The sequence below is a fragment of the Rhinatrema bivittatum genome, chromosome 3 (assembly GCF_901001135.1).
Source record: "Rhinatrema bivittatum chromosome 3, aRhiBiv1.1, whole genome shotgun sequence".
Classification (NCBI taxonomy): Eukaryota; Metazoa; Chordata; class Amphibia; order Gymnophiona; family Rhinatrematidae; genus Rhinatrema; species Rhinatrema bivittatum.
This window is the reverse complement of record NC_042617.1, coordinates 570,042,788-570,064,199: the sequence shown is the minus strand read 5'-3', so window position 1 is coordinate 570,064,199 and position 21,412 is coordinate 570,042,788. Positions and strand designations below refer to the sequence as shown.

Here is a 21,412-nt window from a genome sequence, read left to right as displayed (position 1 = left end):
GTCCGTAAGGAATTAGTAGCCAGGTGGACTTGGCAAAGTCACTGCTTATCCTTGGGGCTGAGGAACAAGGGATGGGCCTCCTGTTCTTTCGGTACTGTACTTCTAGAAACCGGATTGGCCACTCTCAGAGACAGGATGCTGGGCCTGATGGTCTGTCCAAGCATGGCGCTTCTTTCTTCTTAAAAGCAATATTTGGCAAACTCCTAAAACTGGTTGTGTTACCGTGTGGATAGCAATCATTTTTCTATTGAAAGATGGACTGGTTTACTAGGCTGGCACCAGCTAAGAATATATGCACCCTGGAGCAGGGGTTCTCAGCCCAGTCAGGTTTTCAGGATATCCACAATGAATATGCATGAGATAACTGTGCATACCTTGGAGCCTCAGTATATGCAAATTTATCCCATGCATATTCATTGTGGATATCCTGAAAATACGACTGGCGGTGAGGTTCCCAGGACAGATTTGGGATGCCCTGTTCTAGTATTTCATATATATCTTATCTGAAGTTATCAGAATGTAAAATAGAAACGTCACCTTAAACCTTTCGTCAGGGAAGTGGTGGGAAGTTGGCACTTTACACATATATAAAACTAATTAACTCTTTAAAAGAATTTGATGGATGTAAGTGATTTCCATGTCCACATAAAATGTTAGCAAACCAGTCCTATTCTGTGCTGAGAGTGTCCTTGGATTTCTCTGTTTTCATTGTAACATTCCTGAGTTTTATCATTGACTCACTGCCCAAACAAACTTCAAGTCATTGCCGCATATTTTTTTTTTCTGTTTATTCAAAGTTTTACAAATATGCAAGTTCAACAGCTCCATATTGCAGGAGGCTAACGCAAAGAAATACAAATATTAATGTAACCCCCCCTATCCCCTGTAAAGGAGGGGGGTCACCTTCAGAGACTGCTGAGCACTGACCAATCGTTGCAAGGATTTGGGCTGTGGGAGAGCAGGATTCACCCATGAGGCCCCAGGGAGAGATCACCAGAAACAAAGCAAGTCCACACTACGTGCTGTTTTCCAAATTAAAAATACTTCACGTAAAGTCCCGAAACACGCACACAGCAAAGACAGAACAATTCAGCACAACGGTTGAGAAAATTCATAGGCGTCTCCAACCCAAAAAGTAATCATTCACTTATCTTCTCATGCTGCTTTAGTGCAGTCAAACGGAAAAAGATTCCCCCTCAGACTCCCACCAAGGCCTCCTTCTTCCTCAGACCCAGCTATAAAAGCATTGTCATCTCACATTCAGAAAAAAACTGAAAAATTGGCTCTTCGCCCAAGCTTATCGCTGAAGAAACCCATGGTACTCGCAAGGACCTCCACCCTTGATGTCCTCTTCCAGCTGCATTAAGTATCTGCTATTCTAGAACCGCTCATGTATATTAACATTACAATTGAATCTCCACTATGTAAATATGTATTTAAGTTTAACAGAGAAGCAACTGCTCCTTAGAAATTGTTAATCTATCCCTTTTTCTTCAAACAGCCATGTTCGACCTCCCTGTTTTAATGTAACTTTCGCTTCCTGTGTTAACTGGTTCCCCCCCCCCCCCTTGTTTATTGTAAACCGGTACGATAAGACCTTGTCTTGAGCATCGGTATATTAAAAGAACTTAAATAAAATAAATAAACTCTTCATGTACCCCATTCACTTACTGGCTGCAGATTTCCCCGGTCCTACAGGAACAGGAATCCCAAGCTTCCTTACCAAAGAAAGAATGAACTCTCCTCCCCAGAGAAACCTTAGAGCCTAAGGCAGAATACAGCTCTCCCCCCTCCAAAAAGAAAAATCCCACACGAGCAATCCCACTCCAAGCCAAAACCGTACAGCCTTAAAAACCCAAACCTTTTCACCTAGTTGCTCAGATGAAGAGAAACTATCATTTTGAGAGCTATTTTCAAAGGCATTTCTGTAGCGGGGATATGCATTCGTTTGAACCAAGTGCAAAAACTGGGACGAATGAGGCCATTTTTGGTTCATTCCATTCATGAAAATGCCCCCAAATTTTTAGGTATATTCATTTTTGTGAGGAGGGCAAAACAGGCCTCCTGGAGGCCCTCTGACCCCCCCCCCCTCCTACCTCAATACAAGCCTCGGGGCCGGGGTCAGGCCCAGCAGGGGCCTCCTCAGATCCCTCCAACCCTCCTTCTGCCGGCACACGCTTTAATCTGCATAGAGGGTGGGACATCTTCAAAAAGCCCATTTCCACAGACAAAATATGTTTTACCGGTGGAAATGACTGGACTTGCTCTTCCCATCCATTTCTTAAGAATGATTCTTTGCTATTTATAAATTTAGGCTTCGTGTTAAGGCCAGATATAAACCTGGAACAACAGGCGAACAAAGGAAATGTATAAGGCAACACAAGCCACACAGATGTCCTTTTATCTCTCTTCAAACTCTCCTCTCCTTTCACCTCCTTTCCTGGGGTTCATTTGCTCTCCCAGCCCTGACGCCCAGCCCTATATGCATCAGGCTCTCTTTTTAAACAGTTTTCACCCACGGCGGCGGCGGCGGGGCCATGAGAAAAAGGCTGAGCAAGCTCTGTCTCGCAGTCAGACAGGAGAAACACATCAAACAGTTCATTGTTTTGAAATAGCATGTACGTAGGCACCTTCATTTTCGCTTTTTTATTTTTTTAACTTTTCCCCGGGAATTTATCAGGGTTTATTATGACAAGAAGAAAAACAGGAGAAAAATCAGTGGAAAGATGTGACTCGTTTTTCCAGTGGTAGATAGAAGCCAGGACAACAAAACCATATGAAGCAGCGTCTCCCATCTCCCCTCTCTCCACCCCATCCCCTGCCTAGCAGGTCCCTTTCTCTTCTCACACGCCCCCAGAAACCCTCTCTCTCTTCTCCTCCCCATTGTGAGGGCATTCATCCTTACTAGGGGCGGCTCCAGTCTCCTCCTCCTCTCCTTCGGCAGGAGGCTTACTGAGGCTCCCGTGCTCTGCGGCACCGGGCGTCTGCTTTTGTGCGGGGGGGGGGGCCAGGGAATTTGCCAGGAAGTGCTTCTGGTGGGCGTGGCCCGCTTCAAATGCTGCACTGGTGGCACCCAGCCGTGGGCACGTTGGCTGCCCGGGGGAAGGAGAGGTGGGCCTTGAAATGCCACGCCAGGGGCACTGGAGGGCGAGCAGGCCTTGAAACGCTGCAGGTGCTCTGGCCTGCACAGGCTGGAGGCCTTGAGACACAGTGTGAACTGACGTTTAGTCAGTCTAAAATTAGGGTGAAAATTGGTTTAAACTGATAGTTTCTTTTGTAAAACTCCAGGAATTTAGGGGTGAAAATGAATTTAAACTGAAAACGAAGGATCATACATGTGTGCCATAGATGCATTTAGTAGGACTGCTAAAAATTTAGCACAGCATCCATTCACAGTCATTTTAGCATCTTCACTACCATCTTTACTGGATGCACACTAAAAAAAAAGCATTAGTTTGAGCTTTAGTGCCTAGGTCTCTGAATGTTAATTTTTTTTTTTTTTTTTTTTTATATATCTGCTTTAGCTGCATTTGATCTTCATTACAATTCAATGCCATATCCAGCTCTGTTGCAAAAGCCAAACTAAATCTATGGAAGGTTATGGAAGCTGTTCAGGGATATGCTTGCAGTACTGCAATTCTCTTTAACGGGGTTGGGTTTTTTTGTTTTAGATTCTGGAATACTTTGAGCACATTCCTGTGTGATTTTTAGAAGCTGCTCAAAGACATTGATTCAGCAGAACACACAGCCTCAGAATCTCCAAGCAAATCAAACGTCTCTGGAAGGCTGGAAATACAGGTAAACTATTTCCTACATCTAGCAATGTACACCCTTGCAAACAGGAATACAATTGTGCCCTGCTGTATATAAAGGAAGCGGTCCAGTAGTGCAGTCAAACCAAGCCATCGAGCAGTACAGCAAGTCCAGGGCCGGTGCAGATTGTTTTGCTGAGCCTCCCCCAGACCTGTGGATTCGGATGCAGCCGTTCATGGACTTCTCTCTTTCTCCCTAACAATAACTTTGCGTCTGACCATTGTTTACGAGTGCAGTATGGTTAGCGAAAGAATACCCGATTTCAGGTGGACCAACTGGGTCACTTCTTCTGCCAATAGTTCAGTTGCAGGGAGGTGTGCTTATCCGATGGACTATACCTAAAAGCACATTCTTTTCATTTTTGTGACCAACCTTTGGGATCCTCATCATGATTTGGCCCTGGTCTTGAACCTTAGGAGCAAGGACAGGAAACGTAGTGGAGGGAGGTGTGCACCATTCAGAACAGCTCCTCCAGGGCGGATGCTAGAAGGGCCAGGGCCAGCCCCCGCTGTACATAAAAAGCAGTGTGCGGCACTGTTAGGCGTGGCATTTTGGTTGGGAGTTAGAGTGAGTAGAAGTGCCTTTTCTTGCTTTGCTTTGCTGCTTGGGTACTGGGTTGCATAGCCTTGGCCAACATCTTAGTGGGAAGGAAATCACTGCCTGCCTTGGGGCTGGTTCCATATTTTGATTGAGACTTTTGGGTGGGGGTTTGGTTTTTTTATTTGCCTTTTTGAGAATTCCTTCTGCAAGAGCCCTGGTCCCTGGCTGGAAGTATTTGGAGCATCCACCAGTGAGATCAGATGGTGACCCCGCTGCAGGGCCGCTCTACTTTGTTGCCCATTTTGTGAAGATTTTTTTTCTAACTTCCCAGGAGGGACTTTGTGGTCCCACCCTTCCTACCCGAAGAAGAAACATCTGTAGAGAGCTGCTGTGTTCTTTGCTCCTGGGGTTTTCCCAAAGAGAAATCCCATTAATGCAGCTGAAGAAGAGAACCGCGAGTAAGACCTAAAATTCTATTCTGAGGACACCCAAGCAGAGTCTTCACCCTGGGAGAGAGACACCATGGGGAGACTGTGCAGAGACTGGAAGGCGCTTTCCATCCCAGCTAAGGGGACCCTGCCCAACTGGGAACCTTGCTTAAGCAAATCACGGAGGGTGAGAGTTTCCCAGCTCAATACCGAGAGACACGTGCACAGATAAACTGGAGAACTGTAAATTTGACATTTTTCAAGCCAAGAACTGATGTGAACAGTGCCAATTTGCTTGTTTAATAACTCTAACCAGTAAACATTAATTTTTTGGACACTTAATCTGAGCCTTCAGAGTCTTTTGTAGCACTCACATCCTTTAAAGCTGAAACTGACTTATTACCCCCCAGGTCAATAAATTGAGAGTGACCCCAGCCATCTTGGGCACTGGAAGAACCCTGTCCCGGGGGCCCTTGGATAGTGTCAGAGTGGGAGAAAAATAAAGGATTGGTCCCGGGACCCTCATATGCCCCCTGCCCTCCTGGCCCCTAAAACGGACAGGAGGGTTACATTTTAAAACCACTAAATATTTTCAACCCAGTACAAAGCCTCAGGGAATTATACAAGGGAATTCATTCAGCACCAGAAAAATTCAAATCAGCCAACATAATCCAGTTGTTATCAACATGTAAATAATAACACAAGCCAATAAAGAATAAATGACAAAACCCGCCAATGTAAATTCTGTGTGAGAAATTGTCTTGGTCAGGGGTCTTTGAACAGGATCCCAGGATATTTTATACCTGGGCCAGTGCACTCGACGGGAATCTGATAGCCTTGCGACCCTGCCCTCCCATTCCCCATGGCCCTCGCCACACACAAAAATTATGCCTTTAAAACAGATCTGACATGAAAAAGGACATTCAAAGTACATTCTACAGGTAAAAATGTGATAAGTTTTGCCTGCAATAAGGAAAAGGGGTGTGGTTATGATAATTTTAGAGGCGGGGAGGGAGGGAGAGGGAGAGAGAGAGAGAGAGAAAGAAACTCTTTATTAGGGATGTACATTCATCGTGGTTCAGGGAGCCTGAATCCTGAACGAGTTTTTCCCGAAATTTCACGAAAAATTCATTTTTGGGTTTAGTGCGCACTAACAGGGTTAGTGCGCACTAACTCCCCATTGTTGGACTTTCTGCCAGGGCACCATCAAGCTAGGGCGAGAGAACATTGTCGAAATCTCATCTTTGTGCGACTTTTCTCACTCAAACTCCCCTTTGAATAAATGCCAAAAATTTGCATTTGCACTGCGATATTGCGATAAATATCACGTGTGTTACGGCATTATCACGGGCATTAGGGCCATAACACACTTTGATGAATGTTAGATTGTGAGCCCTCTGGGGACAGAGAAATAAACTACAGTACCTGAATGTAATCCCCTTTGAAGTACTGAAAAGCAGAATTTAAATACATAAATAAATATATATACTTCATTTACATGCACTGCTATGGTGCCAACCAGAAAGCCCTGCAAATAAAAACAAAAGACCCTTGAAACCTATATGGTATTAAGCCTATTATAACACATGTTGGATGTAGGCTTGATCCTCAAAAAGCCAGAAATAAAATGAATTACAGTACTAAAGCAGCAATCAAACAGTAACAACCCTTCAAATATTCAACTAGGTGGAAGAACATCAATACACCTCTTGTTAGGAAAACAGAAAGAGCCAGGCTGCTCTAGATCCTTACAAAGCAGAATACCTCACCTCAGTGACACATGCAAACACTGACAGACCCTCAGCAAGTACAGAAGAGAGACCAGAAAGTAGTGCAGTGGAACAATGGAAAACAGACATTATATCCCTCATAAAACGCCAAATAAAACAAAACTAAGGAGGTCTATTTTCAAAAGGCAAAGGCAAAACAGGCATATGGGTGTGTGGTGTTCAAGCTATAATATAGCTGGGTAAAAAAATGAGGCATTTTGGGGAGGGGGTGAGTTATCCGGCTAACTTAACTGAATCTCGCATATATCCAGCTAAGTTAGACAAATAACTTAAGACCTGCTTCTGAGGGTGCTGCTTTCGCTGGCCGCCCTCCAAGCTGCCGCCCCTTGCCCAACCTTAAGCAAGTCTGCTTACCTGTAAAAAGGTTTCTTCTTAGACAGCATGATAAATCGTCTATTAACACGTGTAGAGCTGGCCTTTGAGTAGGACAGGCTGTATGTATTCACCTGGGGCACTGAGACACAAGGTGCACCACAGACGTGATAAGAAAGAAACCACAGCGGCACGATGACATGCCCAGGGGGTTCTCATCCCCCACGGTGGAGTGATAATGTGTTTGCGGGTTTCCTGCTGCCTGAGGGCAGAAGAAAGAAACCGCAGCAGTGGAAGGATGACTGTTGTGGACCTCATCCTGTGGCAGTCAAAGAGGCCTGCAGCATGGCCAAAGAAGCCTTGAGAGAGAGAGAGAAAGAAAGCAAGCTTGTGAGAGACAGCATGTGCGTGAGAGCATGTGAGAGAGATAGCCAGTGGGTGAGAGAGGAAGGGAAGACGACAGCAAGAGAGAGAAGAGAACCCTTCATGCATAAAAGATGGCTCACAGTTCCAGAAGGCTGATTTGCAGACAATTCTCCACTAGGAACCATGGTCCTTGGGTTCGAGCAGTACCGGTGTGCTCTCCCCATCCTCTGGTAGAGATAGGAGTGGGCAAGGTCACTTGAAGTACCGGGGCATGTATTAAGATCCCCAACATTAGAACCGTCAGGTCCATCCACCACTGGAGAAACGTTTGCATCTCGGGAGTCAGATCTGGTGGGACAAAAGCTGGAACCACAGATCCTACTGAAGACCCTACATATACCAACAAGTCAGAGGAACCACATGCACCACTGTGGCCATATGACCTAGAAGAAGCAGTATTGACCTTGCTGAGGGGTTTGGAGGGAAGGGAAGTAAACCTGGGAGGATGAGGGGATCAGGTGGGTGGGGGGGGGGGGGGAAGGAAGGTAATGATGGACAGAGAGGGTAGTTATTCTTCCTGCACAGTGTTTTAACTTGATTTTGAAATTAGCGTTGTATGGTTTGCCTGAAGAATGTATGTAGGGAATGATGGTTGGAAATGTTCCATTGACTCTGCCACAGCTCATCTTCCAAACCCATGAGGCTTTCCAGTCCGAGCATATTGTCTTTGTGTGGTGCGCCTTCCACTGCTCAGAGTGCCTCCAGTAGCCACAGACAGGACAGACCGAGCAACACAAGCCTTTTATATAGATATAATATATATTATAATATAGATATAATATATAAATATATAATATATATAATATATAAAAGGCTGTACAAGTCAGTCTGTCTTGTCTGAAACACTGAAAAAGCAAAGAAACAACCATGGAAAATGAATGTGAGAGATAAAAAAAAAGGTTCAGTCAGTAGTCTACTACTGATTATCGTAGCAACAATTAATTGCTATTGATTACCCCATTTTATTCCATAATTTTTCTACCACTTTTTACTCCACTAAAGAAAGGGAAATAAAGATAAAATCATTCTACGCTGTATTAAAACTTCAGCTTCTCCAAACAAAAACTGAAAACCGTTAAACTCACTGCTTCTTGTGAACAGCAGACCTGTTTGACCAATTTTCTCTTATAAATAAGTCAAACCACTTTGGAAATCATACCAGTTGAGTACGTTGGCATTTATTTGAAAATCAGAAACAGGATTTGTACATGACAGAGTAAAATTCACCTGCATGCCACACTATCATGTAACAGATCACATAGGTAAAGAACCCTAAACTAATTTATTTATAGAAATTTCTTTTCTGCCTAATTATCAATACTCATGTTCTAGGTGAATTAAAACACAACATCTTATACATACAATCAATAACACAATCTCAATTTCATAATTAAAATCTAAAATACAGTATCATAAAACTTTAAAATCTCAGTATTATAGTAAAAAAAACCCAAAACAAACCAGTCATCAAACGTAAAACCGGAGGAAAATTAGTCCAAAGAAATGGAGCTGCACATGACAAATAGTGGAGGAGTAGCCTAGTGGGCTACAAACCAGGATGACCAGTGTTCAAGTCCCAGTGTTACTCCTTATGACCTTGAGCAAGCCACTTTACCCTCTATTGCCGCAGATCCATATTTAGATTGTAAACCCTCTGGCGATATCGGAATGTAATCTGTGCCAAAAGCAGAATATAAAAATCTAAATAAATTAAATGAGAATGCTTGGCAGATAGTCACTTAAGGACACAGTACTTGCATTCCTGCAATACCATGCAACGTCTGGATGGCTGTGTTTTTTTATAGTCCCAAAGCTATCCAGAAGGGCAATAGAAATGAGCCAGTGATTGCACCTTTGCAAAGTGTGGAACAGTGCACAGAGTGCATTGGTCATCCGGCTGTACGGAGTGAAAGGACTGACTGACTGTCAGTATTAGATGTGCGGGTGGTAGTATGATAGGTCTATCCTGATTGGCTTGCTTAAGTCCTGTGTGAATTAATCCTGTCCTTTCTCTTCCTTCTCAGCCAAGTTCTTATCACCCTGTTATATGTAACTGCCTTTTCAGCACCATTGTTATAGTTATGTTTACTATGCACCCCTGTTTTATGTGAACCAGCATGATGTGACTGCTGTCTCGAATGCCGGTATATAAAAATTTGAAATAAATAAATAAATAAATAAATAGATGCAATCATCATGAATGTGTGTACGTCCGTCTCTCTAAGCTTCCTGTGCAAGAATCCATTGAAGTTATAAAATCCGGGGGTCGGCGCTCGCAAGGGGGTGCACAATTGTGTATCTTGTGCGCGCCCTCCCCCCCTAGCCTGACCTTCCCACCCCTTCCCCTAACCTTTCCCCCCTAGCCCTACTCTAACCCCCTCCCTCCCTCCCCCGATCTTTATTTTACCTTAGCGCAAGTTGCGCGCACCGGCCAATTGCCGGCACACGGTCTCGGACACAGCGGCAAATAGCCGCTGTACCAGGGAGCCACTGACCCCGCCCCGCCCATTTTTCAAGCCCTGGGACTTACACGCGTCCCGGGGCATTACGCGCGTCCGGGGCTTTTGAAAATAGGCCCGGCGCACGTAGGTCTTTGAAAATCTGCCACAAAGAGAATAGTCAAGGTGTGTAAAGGTGTTTGTGGTACTGTAAGCTTGGGTATTTTTTCCTATCTTATTTTTGGCTCGGCTGTTTCCTCCTGCTCCTTTGAGCTTCTAGATCAGTCGGAGCTGCCCTCTGTCGAGCAACAGCACCATGGGTTTTCATTTGTAACTGCCTGGGATATTTCCTCTGGAGGGTTTACTTTTAGAAGCAGCCTTCGCAGCGAGTCCTAGACCAGGAGCCACAGACCGCTAATTCCTACAGAAACTGGTAAACGTGCAATCTAATCCCAGCCGATGGAGCTCCTTACCCTCCTCCCCCCACCAAGGGCCTAGGAATACAGTTTCTGAATCATCTCCAGACCCAGCCAGCTTGGGGAGCAAAAGCTGGGCCAAGGAACCTAACCCAGGTTCTCCACATGGAAATGTATAACACTGCCACAGAGTCATCAGGACAATCCAAGTTTAGCCTTCAAAAATCTTCTCACTTACACAAGAGCCTTCTTTAGCTCCTTTATAGCATTCTGTTTAACTTCTTTCTAGTTAAAAAAAACAACAATATTTTCTGTGAAGAATGAAATTTGTATTTTTCCCTATCAGTTGGCCCATGTAAGTGGTTTTAAGCCCTTAGTTCAAGCTGACCCAATTCTAGATGTTAGCGATGCCACTAGAATTGCATTTCTGGAGACAAAACTCATGATGTATATGCATATTATAATGAACTGATCATATTTTATACAATTCTGTACGAGGGTCGGTCTACAAAGGCATGCAAAGGGGATTTATGTGACCCTTCCAAGAGACTGTACACAGAGCCTCTAAGCGACTTTTTCTTAACACATAGAACGTGATTATTTTTATCTGCCAGAGCCAACAAAATGACTTGCAGAAACTTTTCAATGTCTCAGTTTTGAGTTAATTGAGCCCACGCTATTCCTCACAAAAGAATTTCTAGCCTTATTTAAAAAAAAAACAACCAAAAAACCCCACTGACCTCTCCATGATCTTCATTAGAGTTCAGATAAAGTTACAATACAACCCAGTATTCAAACTGAGATCTGGAAATAGTTTGGGGAGCAGGATCAAGTTCAGTCTTTGACTCCACAGTAGTCCAATTGTGCGCTGTGAATATGGCGAGTGTTAGGAATAGTGAAGGCTTGAAGAGCTGATGTCGTTGTGAACAGGAAATACATTTTTACAAGTGAAACTACCTCGAAACATGGAGGAAGCAAATCTCTTCTTGCAGATTTGCTTGGATTTCGTGGTTTTGCAGTTCTTATGCTTTTAGAACGAGTTATAGCATGTAAACTTCTATTGACATGCTAACCACTAATCCAAAAATATAAACGCAATACAAAACATGTCTTGGAATAGCTTTGCTTTGGCACTAATGGCATGTCTGTAAATGTCAAAGGTCTTGTTAAGTATAGCGTTATCATAAAACCTACAAATCAGGCATGACATATTCATTTTAATGGTTTATTTACTGGAGGATTCATTTGTAGGGTTGGGAGACGTTTTGCAAGCCTAAACAGAGCCAGTCGGTCAGATGGCTCAGTTTCCTGAAAACTGCGATCTATTATATGTACTCAACCTTGTGTTAAATTCAAGAATAAGGGGTGCAGGAAATTCAAAGTAACAGTACCATATGCATCTATTTCCTTCATCAAATGGATAATATGAGGCTCCTGCACAATGCTTTTTGGAGATGTATATCCAATAGAAGCAAATATGAAAAATGGGACCAATGAGGCCGTTTTTGGTTCGCTGCATTTGGAGCGAACCAAAAATGACCTCAAGAAAACATGAAAAAATGTTCAGGTTTTTTGGCTTTTGTGCTCCAAAAATAATGGAGTCCCTGAGGCCATGCACCCCCCTCCTGCCCTTCAACAAAAACACTTAGGACACAGGGCACGCCCAGCCAGGTCTCTGACCCTCCATCCCCACTCCACAGATCCAGGTTTGGCACCCAGGCTTACCTGGATGGGATGAGCTGAGTCCACCTGCAACCTCCCCAGACCTCTCTGATAGCCCCTGAAGTATGTGCCAGGATCCTCCCTGGCTCTGCTTACCCCTTCCATTGGGAGAGGGGTGGTCTCTAAGAAAGGGACAGGAGGGATGCCTGTTCACTCTTGCCCCCACCAAGTCCTTTTAAAAATGGTGCCAAAGTGATGTTACTTTGCACCTGTGACTGGTGCCATTGTGTTCAAACAAACATAAGTAAACCTGGGGCCCGAACCTGGATTTGTGGTGTGGGGGATCAGAGGAGTCTGAGCAGGCACTGGTTGGGCTCGGCCTAGACCCGAAGTCTTTGTGGAGAGGTGGAAGGCCTCAAGGAGGCCTGTTTCGGTTGAATTTTTTTTGTAGGTTTTAATGGGGATTTTTTTGGATTAGGAAAACAAAGTAATTTAAAAATCAAAATTTCCCCTCTCCCCATTGGAATGAAAAATGAACTGAAATTAAATTATCAGGTCTGCGCATCTCTACATAGAAACACATAGAAACATGGAAATGACGGCAGAAGAAGACCAAACGGCCCATCCAGTCTGCCCAGCAAGCTTCACATTTTTTTCTCATACTTATCTGTTTCTCTTAGCTCTTTGGTTCTATTTCCCTTCCACCCCCACCATTAATGTAGAGAGCAGTGATGGAGCTGCAACCAAGTGAAATATCAAGCTTGATTAGTTATGGGTAGTAGGGGAAGTAGGGGAAGTAACCGCCGCAATAAGCAAGCTACACCCATGCCCATCTGCTTTACCCAGACCGTGCCATTCAGCCCTTATTGGTTGTTTTTCTTCTCCCCTGCCGTTGAAGCAGGGAGCTATGCTGGATATGCTTGTAGTATCAGTTTTTCATCTCCCCTGCCGTTGAAGCAGAGAGCCATGCTGGATATGCGTGAAGTATCAGTTTTTCTTTTCCCCTGCCGTTGAAGCAGGATATGCATTGAAAGTGAAGTATCAGGCTTATTTGGTTTGGGGTAGTAACCGCCGTAACAAGCCAGCTACTCCCCGCTTTGTGAGTGCGAATCCTTTTTTCTTCTCCCCTGCTGTTGAAGCAGAGAGCTATGCTGGATATGCGTGAAGTATCAGTTTTTCTTCTCCCCCTTCTCCCCCTTTTATGCATATAAAATTTTGTAACCAGAAAGTTTCCTCTTGCTCATTTGTACTTCCAGCTCAGTCAGAACCAGAGTTGGGATCTGGTGCCATGAGTTTTCATTCACAGCTACCTGGGGATTTTTCCTCACCCCAAAATGCTCAGGCTGGTCACTGCAGTGACAGTCCGGGGCCTAGGGCCATGCACCAGGGAACCTTCCGGAACCCTGAAATTATGGGCCCTGATTCCAGACACTAGCTGCCGCCCTTAAGCACTGACCATTACACACACTCTCCCCAGCCAATCTGGACAACAGAAAACCTGAGTGGAGATCAAACCAAGTACCTTTTGTATGGCAGTGCACAGCACTTACCATCTGAACAACTAGGTCAGAAATATTTGTATATTTCTGGATTGATGATTTCACTACAAGTGTCTTCTTAAGACACTTGTAGTGAAAGACTGATCCACCCATCGAGTATGCCCAGTTATGATGGGCCATACTGCTAAGGATATAGTCCAATTACCAGCTGTAGAAGCTTGACAGCTTAAAATATCATGCTTTATGCAAATCATCTTCTGATTCTCTACAATCACAGGTAGAGGACCATATGAGCTCCCATATTTAATCCAACACCCAGCCTTAACACCAAGCTTTATAATTAAGGGGGTAAAAGGTGTTTTACATGGGTAAACAGTTTAATTATTGCCCCTGTCCCTATGAGTAAAAGTATACTGGAAAAATTACTTACCTGATAATTTTGTTTTCCTTAGTATAGACAGATGACTCAGGACCAATGAGTATAGTGTGCTCATAATAGCAGTTGGGAGATGGAGTCAGATTTCAATCTGACGTCAGCCTACACATACACGTACAGGAAGCTTAGCTCGTCCGTATTCTCCTCAAAAAGCAATTGTGGATATATGTGTGTTTTAATAATTTGATTAACTTGGACTGGCTAAACTGATTTCCAATTGGAGACCGCCAGTGCACTCAACTGAAAAAGGCCGACACTTGGCAACTATGGCTGTCTTGAACTAGGGGTAAACTTGGTTTACCAGTGCTTGTCTTGCACTTGGGGATTATCACCCAAGATTTCCGAATTTTGGAGCAGCCGTGGTCAGGATGCTGAGTCCATCTGTCTAGACTAAGGAAAATAAAATTATCAGGTAAGTAATTTCTCAATTTCCTAGTGTGTAGCAGATGGACTCAGGACCAATGGGATGTACTAAAGCTACTCCCGAACGGGTGGGAGGCTGCCCGTGGCCCACTTAGTACTGCCTTTGCAAATGATGTGTCCTCACGGGCCTGGATATCCAGGCAGTAGAACCTGAATGGAGGACCATGTCGCCACCCGACAGATCTCGGCCGGTGACAGCAACTTGGCTTCTGCCCAGGACACTGCCTGGGAACTTTGTGGAAAGGGCCTTGACTTGTAGAGGCAGAGGCTTCCCTGCCTCTACATAGGCCGCCTTGATTACTTCTTTTATCCAGCGGGCTATGATTGCCCACGAGGCCGCTTAACCTTGTTTCTTCCCGCTGTGAAGGACGAATAGGTGTTCCGTCTTTCGTACGGATTCTGATCTTTCCAGGTACTGGACTAGAAGTCTGCCGACGTTAAGATGGTAAAGAAGGCATGAGCCTTCAGAGTCCTTATGTTCGTCTGGAAATGGCAGCGAGATGGTTTGGTTTAGATGGAAATGAGAAACCACCTTTGGAAGGAAGGAGGGGAATGGATGCGAAGCTGTATGGATCCCGGTGTGAATCTGAGGAACAGTCCCCGACAGGATAGTGCTTGAAGCTCGGAGATGCGACGGGCTGAACATATTACCACTAGGAATGCAGTCTTCAAGGTCAGGAGACGTAGTGACAGACCACATGTAGGTCTGAAGAAAGCTCCCGCTATGAAGTCTACTACTAGACTGAGATTCCACAGGGGCACCGGCTACTTTAGTGGTGGTTGGATTTGCTTGACCCCTCTCAGGAAGCAAAAAAACGTCTGGATGGGATGATAGATTAATGTCGTCCACTTTGGCTCTGAAACAGGCCAGCGCGGCCACCTGAACCTTGAAGGAGTTGAGAGACAACCCCTTCTTCAAGTCATCCTGCAGAAATTCCAGGATTTTGGCTGTCCGCGGAAGGACATCGCAGTCCTCACACCAGGCTTCAAATATTCTCCATATTCTTTTGTAAGTTAGAGCTATGGAAAACTTGCGTGCTCGGAGCAAGTGTCAATCACTGCCTTAGAATATCCGTTCTTGGGGGAGAGGATCCAAGATGGCTCCCTGACCAGACGCATATTCAGACGCTCCTGCCTTTCGCTTTACCTTAATTGAATTTCTTTTTCCAATGCCTCACAAAAGAAAGGGGAAGGTGAGGGTTTATCCACCCGAGCCCTCACTTCCCGCAGGTCAGCGGGTGATTTTGGAATATGCGTCCCCCATTCCATATGGAACAACGAGCCCCGCTAGCGGTACGGGAGGAGGAGTCCCTTCTCTGCTTGGGGAAATATCGTTGTCCCCCCCGGAACCACGACTACTGCCGAATGCTATCTCAGCGAGCACAGCTGGGCAAGTCGAGTCGCCGGTGAGATGCGTCACAGGAGCGACTCCTGTGGGTGGACTGCCGGGAGGCACCGCGAATGTGGAGGGATCACCCGATGCCTCGAACCCCCTCGAACCTGCGGCAAGGAATGAGTATCGAAACAAGGAGATGTTGCAGAGATCCGGAACAGCAATGGGTGGAGGAGAGGTATCGAGTGGCCTAGTAAGAGGTCCCATAGAGATTAAAAGACCGGCGGAAATCACAATGGAGTCCCTGTGGGATTTGGTTGCGGGGTTAACTTTGGCATTCAATGAGCAAACCCTAAAAACGGAGGAAATTTCACACAAAATGGACTCTATTGAAAAACAATTACATCTGAAGGGAACAGAACAACTACAAGAAATACAGCAAGTTAAAACAGATTTAAAACAAATGTCTGATATTAACGCCGTATGTGTGAAGGATCAGGCGATTTTAACACGACGGCTGGAATCTGTGGAAAACTACCTTAGGCAGTTAAACCTTAGGGTTTTGAACTTCCCTAAAGTGGTGGGGGAGATTCCACTACTAACTTTCAAAAGATACATGAAAGAAATCCTACAGATTCCAGAGGAGCAAATACCTGCTGTAAAAAAGATCTTGTTTCTAAGACAAGGACAGAGCCAAATACAGATATCCCCAGTGGGGGACACTGGAAATTTCAACAATTTATCCGAGTACTTGGAAAGCTCTGGATTTGAGATTGCCGAAAGAACTGTACTCTTTGTTTCTCTGTTCTCAGAGTTCGATAGAGCACTAATTATGAAACATTACTTTAAGGCAATTAATACTACATACTTGGGTGGATTAATCCGTATTTTTCCTGATCTTTCCAGGGTTACACAACTACGCAGGAAATCCTTTTTAACAATGCGCCCTGAAGTCATATCTCTAGGTGCTAATTTTCTTCTGCGTTACCCTGCAAGATGCGTAGTAAAGTACTCGGGGAATACTTACATATTTTATAATCCAGAGCAATTAAGGGGCTTCATAGATGCCAGGAAGGAAACCCCTATAACCTAGAAGATCTGGTTCTAGAATTTATAAAGGAATGGGTTGTCAAGAGAGTGTTTGCTTAATTATTTTCTTTTTTTGTACTCCTCTTTTTCCTTTTCCTCTCTCTCAATATTACCTAGAACAAAGGGGATAAATATTTTTGTCTATAAGTAGTTGTGTTATTACAATTAATATGGTATAATAATTTTCTTTTGTGTATTCCTCTTGATTGAAAGCAAAGGATTCTTTGTTTATAATATGTAAAATTGATAAATTAAAAAAAAAAAAATATCCGTTCTTCTCCAGGCAAGTCCTTTCAATGGCCAGACCGTAAGAGAGAATAGAGTTGGGTCTACGTGGAGGATCGATCCTTGCCGGAGAAGGTCCCTGTGTGGAGGTAGGCACAGAGGGTTCCCCGCAAGAGGTCTTCTCATTTCTGTGTACCATGGCCTTCTTGGCCAGTCCGGGGCCAGTAGAAGTACTAGCCCTCTGTGGTGTTCTATCTTGCGGATGATCCCGCCCATTAGTGGCCATGGGGGAAAGGCGTACAGCAGGTCTTCCTGTGGCCAGGTCTGGACAAGGGCATCTGTTCCCTGGGATTGCGGTTCTCGTCTGCAGCTGAAGAACTTGGGAACTTGGGCGTTGGACCGGGTTGCCAGTAGATCCACGGCTAGGGTTCCCCAGTGGTTTACTATCAACTGGGAGGCTGTGGTCGACAACGTCCATTCCCTTGGGTCTAGACTCTCTCTGCTGAAATAATCCGCACTGACATTGTATTTTCCCACGATATGGGCGGTTGAGATCCCTTGCAGGTTTGCTTCCGCCCAAGCCATTAGGGGGTCTATTTCCAGGGACACCTGTAGGCTTCTGGTTCCTCCCTGGCAGTTGATGTAGGCAACTGTTGTGGCATTGTCCGACTTGACTCTGAAAGATTCTCCCCGGAGTCTGTGACAGAATCGTAGGCTGGCTAGATTGACTGCTCAGGCTTCCAGTCTGTTTATGTTCCATCCCAACTCTTCCTTGTCCCATTGCCCCTGGGCCGTCAGTTCCTGGCAGTGGGCTCCCCACTCTCGCATGCTCGCATCCGTGGTAAGCAAGATCCAGATCGGTGGGGATAGTCTTACTCCCTTGCTCAGATGGTCTTCCTGTAGCCACCATTGGAGCAGGGTCCAAACCTCTGCCAGTAGCTGGAGGCGAATGGAGTAGTTCTGGGATGTCGGGTTCCACTGCGATATTAGAGAACATTGCAGTGGGCGCCTGTGGGCCCTTGGCCATGGGACGACTTCTAGGGTTGATGCCATGAGACCAAGAATTTGGAGGTTGTCCCATACCTTGGGGCGAGCATAGTTCAACAGTTTTCACAATTTGTCCATCGGTTTCTTTCTCCTTGTAGGGAGAAGAACAATCCTGTCTTGTTTGGTGTTGAGCAGACTCCCAGGTACTCTAGCGACTGGGAGGGCTGCAGGCAGCTTTTGGCTGTGTTGACGACCCACCTGAGATTCTGCAATAGATTCTTGACTCTGGTGGTCGCCTGGTAACTTTCCTCTGGAGATTTTGCCCTAATCAGCCAATCGTCCAGATACGGATGTACGAGGATTCCTTCTTTCCTCAGTGTCACCGCCACTACCACCCTGATTTTGGTGAGCGTCCGAGGAGCACTAGCTAGTCCGAAGGGTAGCGAATGACGGTCTTGAGGTCCAGGATGGGCCGGAACATTTCCTCCTTCTTGGAGACGATAAAATAGATGGAATGGTGACCAGTATTTTGTTGGTGTGGGGGCACAGAGGTTATCGCCTTTAGGCTGAGTAGTTTTCTCAGTATGGTTTCCACTGCCGTCCTCTCGGAAAAGAAGTGGTACGGTGATCTCACAAATTTGTCTGGAGGGATGCTGTGGAAGTCCAGGTAGTATCCCTCTTGAATGATGGTTAGGACCTACTTGTCTGACGTTATCTCGACCCATCTTTGGTAGAAGAGGGTAAGTCTGCCCCCTATGGCTTCTTCCTGTGCATGGGTCTGTTGATTCTCATTGCGGGGTGCGGCCGTGCCTGTACCTGAGCCAGCTCCCCTCTTGTTGTGTCTATTCCGAAAAGGCTGATCCCTGCCTGTGGGGCGAGAGGGGAGAAGAGCACAAAGGGAGAATAGCGCTAGTTTCTTTTATTCCTGTCCTCTGGTAGCCAAGGTACTGGGAATTCGCCCAATTTGTTGGCAAACAAATTGGGCGAATTCCGAACAGGAGGGATTCCGAACAGGTCGCTTCTGACCTTCCGAACATGTCGCTTCTGAACAGGAGGGATTCTTTAAAAAGTATTCCCGTGAGGTTCATCTTGGAGGTCGCTTCGGCTGACCAATTTCGGAGCCATAGCTGCCTTCTGGCTGCCACTATGGACAAGACGCCCCTGGCTGAGGTGCGTACCAGGTCAGAGGTCGCCTCCATGAGGAAAGATATCGCCGGTTTTAATGTTTCAGCTGAAGTGGTTGCGTCCCTGGAGAGAAGCAAGTAGGCATGTGTCACAACAGAGCAGCAAGAAGCGATCTGCAGGGCCATTGCTGCAACATCAAATAACTATTTAAGGATGGATTCCTGAAGTCTGTCCTAGCATCCTTGAGTGCAGCTCCTCCTTCGACTGGGATGGTAGTGCGATTTGAGATAGCGCAGACCATGGCTTCCACTTTTGGGAACCCTAGGAGTTCTTTGGCCGTGGTTTCCAGGCCTCTGGGGCATTCCATTCCAGGTCAATCAGTTGTTGAACGGCCTGCAGCACTGGGAAATAGCACGAGACCTGACGGAGACCGACTAAAACTGGGTTTGTCTTTGGCTCCGCTGTGGTACTTGCGCCAGGAATGGCCAGCGTCTTGAGGCTCAGAGACACGAGATCTGGTAACTCGTCTTTGGAGAAGCATTGAAACATGGTTCGGTATAGTTCCATCCCTGGAGGGATTTCCCCTTCCTCCAGGGGGTCAGGCTCTTCCCCTGAGGTGTCTGTGTCCCCTAAGGGGAGGCTTTTGCCCAGATGTGACATGTCTCAGAATGGTCCGAGAAGGGCTTGGAAGGTCTTGCTCTTCCGGTGGAGACTGTGGCTGTGTCATGGGCGATACTGCTTGCGTCTGGACAAAGGGTTTGCAGCCCTTCCACCCAGGAAAAGGTCCCTATTGAATCCAGCGGGGTTCCCTGAGGTGCCAATCTGAGGAGGGGCCGAGCCGGAGATACAGAGGTCCAGGGTATTATCATTGGTGGAGCCGGATTCCTCTATTGGCTGAAGGGGGCCTAGCTTTGGTTCCCCCTGAGTCTCTTTGCACTGCAGGCACAGGGCAGAGGCCACTTCGGGTTGCGCAGTTCTCGGGTGGCAGGCTGGGCAGAGGGATTGTCCCTTGGCTTTCTTGGCCGGCAGTGCCATGATTTGTGCGCGTGGAGTGGCTCAAAACTCGTGCGCGTAGGTGCGCGTGCCGGGAGACTTATTTGTGCTCTCCAGGTGCGCCGACAATGTGCAAGCGCACAGGCCAATTTGTGCGCCCGGCACAATTGTGTGCGCTGCTGTGCGCACGGCACAGGTGCGCCCGGCTCAGCGCTGTGCGCACGGCTCAGTTGTGGACAATACCGCGATCGGGGGGGGGGGGGGGGGAAGTGGCGCCGACGACCACATGGGCAAGATGGCAACCCCCCTGGAGGGTCTCCACGTGAGATGACCCTTGCACCGGATCGGGGTCTAGCCCAGACGGGACTGCTCAACCAGATTTAACAGACGCCTGAAGGACGATCTGTGCGGCTAACCGAGCCTCGGAGACCGGAGACTTTAAGAAAGTTTTCTACCTTACCTTGTCTCGGCGCTTCCCGGTCTCATGCCGGGCGGTCTCCGGCTGCAGGGGGAGAGGGAAAATACCTTCACCGCCGCGCTCGGTATTGCACCCGCTGCCTCTCAGCCACTCTGGGCTTAGTCCACGCCGGGAACCGGCTACCAGACCGAGGCTCACCTCTGAGGGATCTCGGAAATCACCTCAGGAATTCTCGACTGGGGGAGGGACCCTTAGGTATCACCGCAGGAGAGTGGGGCTCATCTCGTAGAGGTAAGATTTGCTTTCTTCTTTGGTTTGGATTTTCTCACACTGTGCAAGTGTGTGTAGTGTCCCAAACTGCTTAGGAGACAGAGAAATACTGAAGAGCTAAGCTTCTTGCACGGTATATGTAGGCTGACGGCAGATTGAAATCTGACTCCGTCTCCCAACTGCTATCAGGAGTACACTATACCCATTGGTCCTGAGTCCATCTGCTACATGCTAGGAAATTGCCGATTTATGGCTCTTGTACTTTCACCCACTTTAGACAGCGGATGGAGGTAAAGTACTTTAAAAGATTTCATTTTTTATTCTCCATGCACCTGCACCCATGCCAGCTAGTAGCCCAGCTAACCATGGATTGAGGGCCAATCATTTTATAATGAAGCAGAAAGTGCCTGTAATTACAGATTGCCTTGGCTAGCAGGTTTATATGCAAAGGAGAACTGGTCACAGCTGATGCCATTGGGAAATAGAGCACTTGCAGGACAGGAGTGGTGGGAATTGCTCCTCCCTCTCTGTGGAGGGCTGAGGCGGGGGACCCTATTTTTATATGCATGTGGCACATTTTGTCAGAGGGGGGCTGGCTAGAAACAAAACACCACATGAAATGTTCATTTCTTTCTTTTGTTTCTAAAACAGCACATCCCCTTGCTATATCTGCCTCGCCACTGTGCTTCCTTCCACCATCTCTGCCACGCGGTTACTCCAAGTGCATACCAGCCTCAGCAAACAAATATCTTCTCACGTTCCCTCCGAGCCTTGGACACCTTTATCCTT

At 46.3% G+C, this 21,412-nt stretch overlaps 1 protein-coding gene and 1 long non-coding RNA gene across 3 annotated transcripts in view; one reads left to right on the top strand and one right to left on the bottom strand.

Annotated features, from left to right (window-relative positions):
* Positions 1 to 5,117, top strand: part of LOC115088365 — a 28,576-nt gene extending 23,459 nt beyond the window's left edge. The window contains exons 2-3 of the long non-coding RNA XR_003855760.1: positions 3,672 to 3,798; positions 4,685 to 5,117. This is a non-coding gene — a long non-coding RNA (uncharacterized LOC115088365). The remainder of the gene's footprint in view (positions 1 to 3,671; positions 3,799 to 4,684) is intronic.
* The window catches only part of AKAP12 (A-kinase anchoring protein 12), a 263,937-nt gene that overhangs the window by 224,128 nt on the left and 18,397 nt on the right, over positions 1 to 21,412 (bottom strand). The gene's annotated exons all lie outside the window — the stretch shown is intronic.